This window comes from Trichosurus vulpecula, chromosome 2 (assembly GCF_011100635.1).
Source record: "Trichosurus vulpecula isolate mTriVul1 chromosome 2, mTriVul1.pri, whole genome shotgun sequence".
Taxonomy (NCBI): domain Eukaryota; kingdom Metazoa; phylum Chordata; class Mammalia; order Diprotodontia; family Phalangeridae; genus Trichosurus; species Trichosurus vulpecula.
Genome location: NC_050574.1, coordinates 32,336,395 through 32,345,511, shown reverse-complemented (window position 1 = coordinate 32,345,511; position 9,117 = coordinate 32,336,395). Strand labels below are relative to the sequence as shown.

General features: G+C 43.7%; 1 long non-coding RNA gene across 1 annotated transcript; it reads right to left on the bottom strand.

Moving 5' to 3' along the window:
* Positions 1-3,627: 3,627 nt before the first annotated feature.
* Positions 3,628-7,982, bottom strand: LOC118835840. Its single transcript, XR_005009524.1, has 3 exons — positions 7,926-7,982; positions 7,183-7,270; positions 3,628-3,710 (listed from the first exon to the last, which is right to left on the bottom strand). It is a non-coding gene; the product is annotated as an uncharacterized LOC118835840 (long non-coding RNA).
* Between the last annotated feature and the right edge of the window lie 1,135 nt (positions 7,983-9,117).

Here is a 9,117-nt window from a genome sequence, read left to right as displayed (position 1 = left end):
TGCACTTGCAGACAGAGGAGCCCCTGCACCCCACGGCCTCCGCGGGCGCCCGGACGCGTGCCGGGCCGAGGACGCGGCGTGGAGCCGGCCCGATGAGCCCCCGGGGGCCTGCGCTTCAGCACGACCCCCGGGCATCTCCCAGCGCGTGCGGCCCGAGGCTGCGGGTCGGGATTCTCGGTTACGCCCCTTCCCGGCATTGCCCCGTGCCTCCGTACGGGGGCCAGGTTCCCCATCTGTGCACGCGCTGTTGCCCAGGTAGGGCAGCCCAGGGACCGTTTCTGTCCTACCCAGTGTGCTGAGCATCCCGCGCCATGGCTGGCTCATACCTGAGCCGGACTGAATGGACGCAGATCCAACGCCTCTTCCAAGAAGCCTTCCTTGACCCTCTAAGCAATTTTGATCTTTCCCGGGGACTTCGCTGAGCTCTAGGCACACAAGATAGGGACGGGGATTGGGATGAGATCTGTGATTTCTCTGGGACAGGGAACTCCCAGGTGAGGAAAATCCTCTCCCAAGGCAGGCCAGCATGCCCTCTCCCACCTTCTCTAGAGCTTTGAGCCATTGACCACCAGTATGTGTCAAAGATGGGTCTCCTTAGCTCTTACATTAATCCTTTACAGCTATCTCATTTTGTCCTAAAAACAACCCTGGGAGGCAGGTGCTGTTATTACCACATTTTACAGATGAAGAAACTGAGGCAGGCATTAAGTGACTTGCCTACGGTCATACAGCCAGGACGTGTCTAAGGCTGGATTTGAACTCCAGTCTTCTCAACTCCAGGCCTAGCCCTCTATTCACTGCATCACCCAGCTGCCTTTCATAATATTGTGTGTTGTGGCTATGTTTGTATCTTCCTCCTCCATTAAATTTTGTCCTAAAGAGGCAGGCCAGACTCAGCAGATCCAGAGAGGTGATTTAATGAACAAAAGGGAAGAAAGAAGGGCAAGGGAACACAGAGAGAACACCCCCTTCCCACCTCCTATTCCCCCCCCCACCAGCCTAAGCTTGTATCCAGCCAAGGTCCAGCTCCAGGCTGGCCACAACCTTCCCTCATAGCCTCCATTTCCTCATCTGTGACGTGGGATCACTTCATCCAGCCAAACCCTTCAAGTTAATTTTACTCTCTCCTAATTCTGCCTAGACTCGCTGAAAAAAACAAAACAAAACCAAAACACATTTTTTCAATGCTTTCCATTCAGTTAGGCCTTGAAAATGAGATCTCCGGCCACAAAAAAAAAGGGGGGATTGTCATCCCTGTTTGACAGAGAAACTGTAGTGTAAAGAATTAATGGGCCTCACCACCAAAGGTAGGCCTTGGCAAAGTATGTCTCCGGCCTGGTGCTGTAACTTTACACCGTGACCTCTGGTGTCCCCCTGACCATCCATTCCAGCTGAACCCCCAAAGTATATATTTATGTTTGGGATAGGAAAAGTATTCCCCCTGGTCAATATAAATGAAGGAAACAGGTTTTATTAAAAAAAAATCACCTAAAGCAGAGATGGGGGTGCGGGAGAGGAGAGAGAGAGTGAAGAGCAAGAGAAGAGAGGAGGAGGAGAAGAAAGGAAAATCCCCATTTCTCCATTTACTTCAATCTTGGTTATGTCCCTACTTAAATCTAGATTCAATTTTTTTTTTTGGCCTGGTCCAATGATTTTTTCCTTCCTCAGCCATGCTGATGGACAACTGGTCTGAAACTTTGTCTGTTGTGGGGGTGGGAGGACACTGAGAAGTTAAGGTCCATGCCCAGGATCCCACAACCAGGATGGACAGATAGGAAAAGGAATGGATCCCAGGTCTGGCTGCTGGCTCCTCAATTACTGTATTACTGCACTGACTCTGTGAGGACATTTTAAGTGAAATTTAGGAAAGCAACAGTGTAAAAGAGAACTCCCAATGGCTAAAGATTTTTGACCATCATGCCTGCTTCCTTGGAGGGTCATCTTTAATCCTCTTTCCTTCACCCCACCCCACCCATCCTTAGTGGCTCATACTTCCACAACACATCTCAAACCCACCTATCAATATTTCGGGAGGGAGTGTGCCATCAGGTCAGAGTGAGTGAGTCATTTGTTAAGCACCTACTATGTGCCAGGCACCATGCTAAGGGCCAAATAGAACCCTAGCACAACCAATAATGAGTGGATAGATTCCTAAGCCTGGAGCTAGGAGACCTGGATTCAAATCTCATTTCAGACAGTTAATAACTGTGGGATGGTAGACAGTTTCTATAACCTTAAGGCCTTGGTTTTCTCACCTGTAAGATGGGGGGGGGGTGATAAGAATTGTCTCCTCTCTATCATCATCTCCATTTCACAATTCAGAAAACTGGGGCAGACAAAGGAGAAGTGACTTACCCAGGGTCACACAGCTAGTAAGTGTCTGAGATTGGATTTGAACTCCGGTCTTCCTGATTCCAGGCCCAAAGCTTTGTCTACCACTCTACTACGCACCTATGTAGTACCTTAATAAATGCTTGTTGACCTCTCTGCTAAGCAGCTGCTGCTGTCTGCTGGGACTGTCATCTGCTGTTTTGTTCAACTGCCCAGGCACCATGCCTGGGGCTAATCAACACTTTTTTTTTTTTTTAGCTCTTCTGTTAGGTCCACAACCATGCCCCTCGAGCTACTGTCAGGACCTTTTTTTTAAACCACACTTCATTGGGGGGAGGGGTGTAACCTGCCGCTAGGAAGTCTCCCAGATTATTAAGGCTGGGACAAGTAAATTCCTTTCAATTCTTCTGCCTTGGCAAGTTGGGAGCAGAATAATGCAAATTACCTTAAAGCTTTAATAAGCTTCAGGGAGACACTGGTTGTACAGGTTAGAGCTGGCAGCCCTCTCCCTGCCTACATCAGGGTCATGTTCCTATCATTCTCCTGGCTGAGTAGAGGGGCCTGGTGTCCTGCGATGAGGAAGGCTCTAATTTCGAGACGTTGATTTAGCCCAGGGGAGGGAATACTCAGGGAGCCCACGATGCTGCTTTCAACTCCATAGAAAGGCAGTTACAAGGCAGCGAGGTGAAGAAGGGTTGTCCTGCCTTCCCTTAGAACTCCCAAAACTAGGAACAATTGGGTGGAATTAAAACAAACAAAATATAGTGGAAACACCTCATGACAATTATGAGCTGCCTGGGGGTGTGGGGGGGGGGTGGCGGGAAGAGTCCCTAGTTCACAGACTTAATGGAAAAGATTCTTGGCAAGGTAGGGGTTGGTTGGCCTCTGAGATCCCTTCTTAGTTCTGTGATTCTGTGACATGAAAAAAATATTGAACAGCCCAGAGCCGAGAGCATATTGACAGATCCCTTGGGCACACCACGGGAGACTCTCTTCCAGGGTCACACTGATGATCGTTCTTCAGGTCCTTCCTGTGTTACAGTCTAACTATACTACCATCTAATCCACGTCTTTCTGTCTTATCCACAATCGATCATGTGAGGGACTTTGTCAAATGCTTTGCTGAATTCCAAGCAATATCACATTCATAATATTTGGCGATATGTATCTCTTTAAGGTTTACAAAGTACTTTACAAACATTGTTTCATTCGATCTTCACACCAACCCTGGGGCGGGGGGGGGGGGGTGTTGGGGGGTGGTAGGTGCTATTATCATCCACATTTTACAGATGAGGAAACTGAGGCAGAGGCTAAGTGACTTGCCCAGGTCAGGTATTCCACATCTGTTATTTCCTTGATTTATCAGGACTGATTTCTTGCTAAAAAAAAAAAAAAAAGCAAATGAGGTTAATTAGGCATGATTGACTTTCAATGATCATGCCCCACCCCCTTTCTTAAATACTCAAAAACCATCCCTTTAATGTCAGTCAGGAGAAGCACCAAGCTCATCAGTCCGGTACAGATTGAGGCACTACTTCCATGCCTTTCTGAAAGACGGGGCCCTAATCTATCTAACTGCTCAGTGAGAACACAGGGCTGTTCATATAGTATTCTAGCCTAGAATCCATAAGCACCTACTGTGTGCCAGAAGGCACCATGCTAAGTGCTGGTGATACAAAGGAAGGCAAAAAACAGTCCCTGCCTCGAAGGAACTCACATTCTAATGGGGAAGACAGCATACCACCACCTATGTACAAACAAGATACAGACAGGATGAACCAGGGTTAGCCCTGGAAGGCCAGACTTGGTGACTTGAACTCTTTTAGGGCAGTTAAATGCCCAGGTGACCATTTCCTCAGTTATTTTGGATACCTTGCTACCGTCAAAGATAAAAACTAAGATAGATGGGTTAATAAGAGATTCTAGCAAGGTCTGGAACCTGGGGATACAGGCAGTCCTGTCTCAACTTTTCTCAGCTGGTAGGTCAAAAGAAGGAGTATTTAGTAATCACTTAATAAATAATGCTTGATTAAGCACTCCCCATGTACCAGGCACTTTGCTAAGGGGTGGGGATAAAAAAAAAGGCAATAGCAGGGTACTTGCCTTCAGGGACCTCACCTTCTAAAAGGGGAGACCAACATGAAAATAGATATCTACAAGACATATGCAGAATTGATTAGAGGTAATCAGAGAAGGGAAGAAAGCCCCAGCAAAAAAGGGAGGACTGAGAAAGGGCTGCTACAGGACATGGGATCTGAGCTGAATCTTAAAGAAAGCCCAGGAAGTTAAGAGGAGGAGGGGGGGAAAGAGAACATTCCAGGCCTTGAGGCCAGGCAGTTCAAACTCATGGAGAGGGGAGATGGAACATCCTGGGTGAGAAACAGGCAGGAGGATGCAGCAGTTCAACCAGCCTCTTCCAGTTGGCCAAACTTTTCAATGCTGATTTGAGCCACAGCCCAATTAGTTAGTTCTGAGCCCAGTTCGCTTTTGGAAGATACTTAGTTCCAAAAAGCATCAAAGGTTTTCTTTCACTCTCTTACCCTCAGTTTCATTCTCCAAAGGGACAATCCAGGGAGGAAGTTTTTAAAAAAATGGCAGAAGAGCAGAAAAACACTGGCGAAGGCAGCTAATATTTTCCTGCTTCACTTGGCAGAGCTGCTACTTAACAAAGAAGGAAAACAAGACACTCCTTTTGCTAAACAACACCAGGAAGGGATCCAAGAAGTCTTAGGAGTCTTAAGGGAGTGTTACCATTTAAGGTGGCCTATGATTAATTAAAGCTGTGAACAGCCTGGCTCCAAAACAATGATTTTCCAGAATAGTTCTCTGCTTCCTCAGGGGGGAGGGATAAAATAGTCTTGGCTGGTGGAAAATGTATGTGCAAAATTTTCGGGGCAGGGGGGAGACAGAGACAGACAGAGAGGGAGAGACACAGATAGACAGACAGACCGACCAGACAGACAGAGATGAGAGAGAGACAAACAGAGACAGAGGAAAGAGAGAGAGAGAGAGAGCGCTCTCCCATACACAGTAGGCACTAAGCAAGAGAGGTGACACAAAATAAGTAAGGCAACACTGTCCTGTACTGTTACTTCTTTGTTAAGAAACCATAGCACAGGGCAGCAATGTTGGAAAGGACCTCAGTGGTCATCAAGCCCTGGCCACACCTGACCACTCAAGGGATCATCCAGCCTCCTTTTGGAGAACCTGAGGGAGGGGGAACCCCCAGCAGCAGGAATCTTGCTCATTCTGACTTTTGGACAATTGGACCTCGGTCTCCTTACCCATTCTGATATGATAAAGAACTGGGAGGAGCCAGGAGAAAAAATGGTAAAAATGCTCCCAGGTGAGTGATGGGAAGTTGGCTGAGAGATGTGTGCTGAGGAGTGTACTTGAAGGAACATAAGTTTAAATGTCACTGCCTTGCTCCAATTCTTCAAGGTACTAAATCTGTACCCCGAAATGATCAAAGGAGAAGGACCCTTATTACAAAAATACCCATAGTGGCTCTTTTTGTGGTGGCAAAGAACCAGAAACTTAGAGGATGCCCATCAAGTAGGGAATGGCTGAAGAAGTTATGGTTTATGAATGTGAAGGAATACTAGTATGCTGTAAGAAACGAAGAGGATGGTTTCGGGGAAACCTGGGAAGAATCACATGAATTGATGCAGAGGAAGAGAACAGAACCAGAACAATTTCAACAACAACAACAATACTGTAAAGACGATTCCCTCTGAATGACTTAGGACCTCTGATTTAATGCAGTGAATGACCAGCCATGATCCCAAAGGTCTGGTGATGAAATGTGCTGCCTGCCTCCTGAGAGGATATGGATTCAAAGTGCAGATTGAGGCATAATTTTTGGATGTGGCCACTGCAAGAATCTATTTTGCTTGACTGTACATGTCACCTGTAAAATGGGCAATGGTAAGAATTGTCTTCTCTTTTTTTTCTTGCCCTTTCAGTTGAAGAGAATAGGGAGAAAAGACAGATTTTCAACTGAAAAAAAAAATTCAAACCCTTCAGTGTTTCTCCATCACCTTTTAAACTGTGCTAACATTCCCTGGAGAGCTGGGGGACCATGAGTGCACAATATCATATACACTGTCAGCCAAGAAGCATTTTCGGATTGCTTGCTATGTGCCAACAACTGTGCAAAGCCTTATCAGACACGGTCACCGTATCAATTGGTTTTGCAAAACTTTTTTTCTTTGTGTAGCAGGCGCTTCTTTGGCAGTTTCATCTTTTTTTTTTTTAATAATTTTTATCCATTTAAAAGTTAAATACAAAAATGACAAAGGAAAAAAACCATTTCAATGTACACAGCTGAACATGAGAGGATTCAGTGTGAAACAATAAATTTCCATTTCTCAAAAACCTATATAATAAATCCTACACATTATTTTCAAAGCAACCTAGCTTTTCTTTTGTTCTCTGCTGTGCATTTAAAAATTTTTCCCCTCCTCCCTTCCCCCCAGGCTACAATTAAATGCTATAAATATATATATATATATATATATATATATATATATATCTAGCTTTCTATCTATAAATATACATACGCACATATATAAGACTATGTTATGCCTATTTCTATTTGTCAGTTCTTTCTCTGGAAGTGGAGAGCAACTTCTTTCATAGATCCAAGTCTTTCCATGTTTTTCTATATCAGGCAGCTCAGCATTTCTTCTATCACAGCAGTATTCCAACACGATAATATCCTATCTGAGAGACTATGAAAATCCTTCCCAATTTTCTGCTTTCTTGGCTACAATGGTTTTATTTATACAAGAAAAAGTTAATTTAAAATAAATCAAAATTATCCATTTTACACTTCAACAATGCTCTTACCTTAAATATAGTTCAAGGTCTGGTACTGCTGAATCTCCTTCCTTTAAATTCTTCCCCCTAGTTTCTCTGAAATTCTTGACCTTTTATTCTGTCAAATGAATTATTTTTTCTAACTCAGTAACATAATTTTTAGTAATTTATAGGTGAATTCATCCATTCATATGCTGTTACATTTATGTTGCATGTTTCCCTCTACCCTATTTTTCCTCACTGTCCTCCTTGCCCTATGTACCCTGCCCCTCCTCCCTCATCTAATTTACTTCTACTTGCTACCTTGCCCTCCTATGCCTTAATGTACCCGCCCCTCTAAGTCCCTTCCTTATCCCCTCCCTCTCCCAATTCTTAATCTATACACCCTTCTAAAAGTCCCTCCCTTATTCTATCCCCTTGCCCTCTTATCTTTCTAAGTTTAGAACTTTTATATCCTTCTAGACATATATGTTGTTCCTTCTTTAACCCACTTCAGATGAGAGTAAGGTGCCAGCACTACCCATCCTCTCCCCACCCCACCCCCTTGCTTCTTCTGTATCAATTCTTCTTGTCATGCTTCATTTGTATGAGATAATTACTCTTTTTTATCTCTCCACACAGTTTTATTTTTATAGAATCACCCCATCATACACCGCTCAGCCCAAGCTTTTCTTTCAAACTACCCAAATAATGACGACAGTCATAAGACTACTGATAACATTTTCACATATAGGAAGTAAACCATTTGATCCTATTGAGTCCCTTGGTCTTACCTTTTGTTTCTCCTGGATGCCATACATCAAATTTTCCATTAAGTTCTGCTGTTTTTGTCACAAATACCTGAAAGTCTTTCAGTTCATTAAATGTCCATTTTTTTCCATTCAAGATTATACTTAACTTTGCTGGGTAAGTTATCCTTGGTTGTAAGCCCAGCTCTTTTGCTCTGTAAGACACAGTATTCTAAGACCTATAGCTCTTCAATGTAGCTGCTAGGTCTTGTGTAATCCTTATTGTAGCTCCACGATATTTAAAAAATTTTTTCTTGTTGCTTGCAATATTTTCTCCTTAACCTGGGAGCTTTGAAACCTGGCTATGATATTCCTGTAAGTTTTCCTCCTAGGATTTCTTTCAGGTGGTAAGTGGTAGATTTTTTTTTTCTATTTGCCTTCTTGTTCTAGAACTTCTGGGCAATTTTCCTTAATTTCTTGTGACGTATCAAGATTCTTTTTTTGATAACTTTCAGGTAATCCAACTATTCTTGTATCTCTCCTCAATCTGTTCTCCACATCAAATGTTTTTCTGGTGAGATGTTTCACATCCTATTTTTCCATTCTTTTTTGTTTTATTATTTCTTGGTCTACCGTCATTAACTTCTCCTTGCCCAATTCGAGTTTTCAAGAAATTATTTTCTAAGTTTTTGATTCTCTATTTTCAGTTTGTTGATTTTTCATGATTTTCTTGCTCTTTTTTTTTTCCTAATTCTTGCTCGATCCCTCTAATTTGATTTTTAAAGTCCTTTTTAAGTTCTTCCAAAAACTCTTTTTGGGCTTCTGACCATTTGATGTTTCTCATTGAAAAAGGAGTGACTTTTATAGCTCTACTATCTTTCTCTGAATATGAACTCAAATATTCTCTGTCCTCATATCTATGATCAGGTTCTTTCTCCTTTGCTTATTCATTTTTTTTTGTTTTCAGCAACTACTATTATAATCAAGTTCCTGAGGTGTAGTAAATGACACCCCAAGCCTCAGGTCCTTCTGTTGTTTTCTGAGCTCTGTCCTGGGGCCCAAACTTGGGCACTCCTCTACTCTCCTAAGTCAGTGCTAGGCCATCAGCCACGCTGTCCTGCAAACACTCTTGCTCCCCGTGGTCCCTCTGGTGGCTGCAAACTTCAACTGTTCTGTCCTGTCACTGAGACCAGGAACTCCGCTCTCCTGCAACTGCCCGCAGCCAGCAGGGTCACCA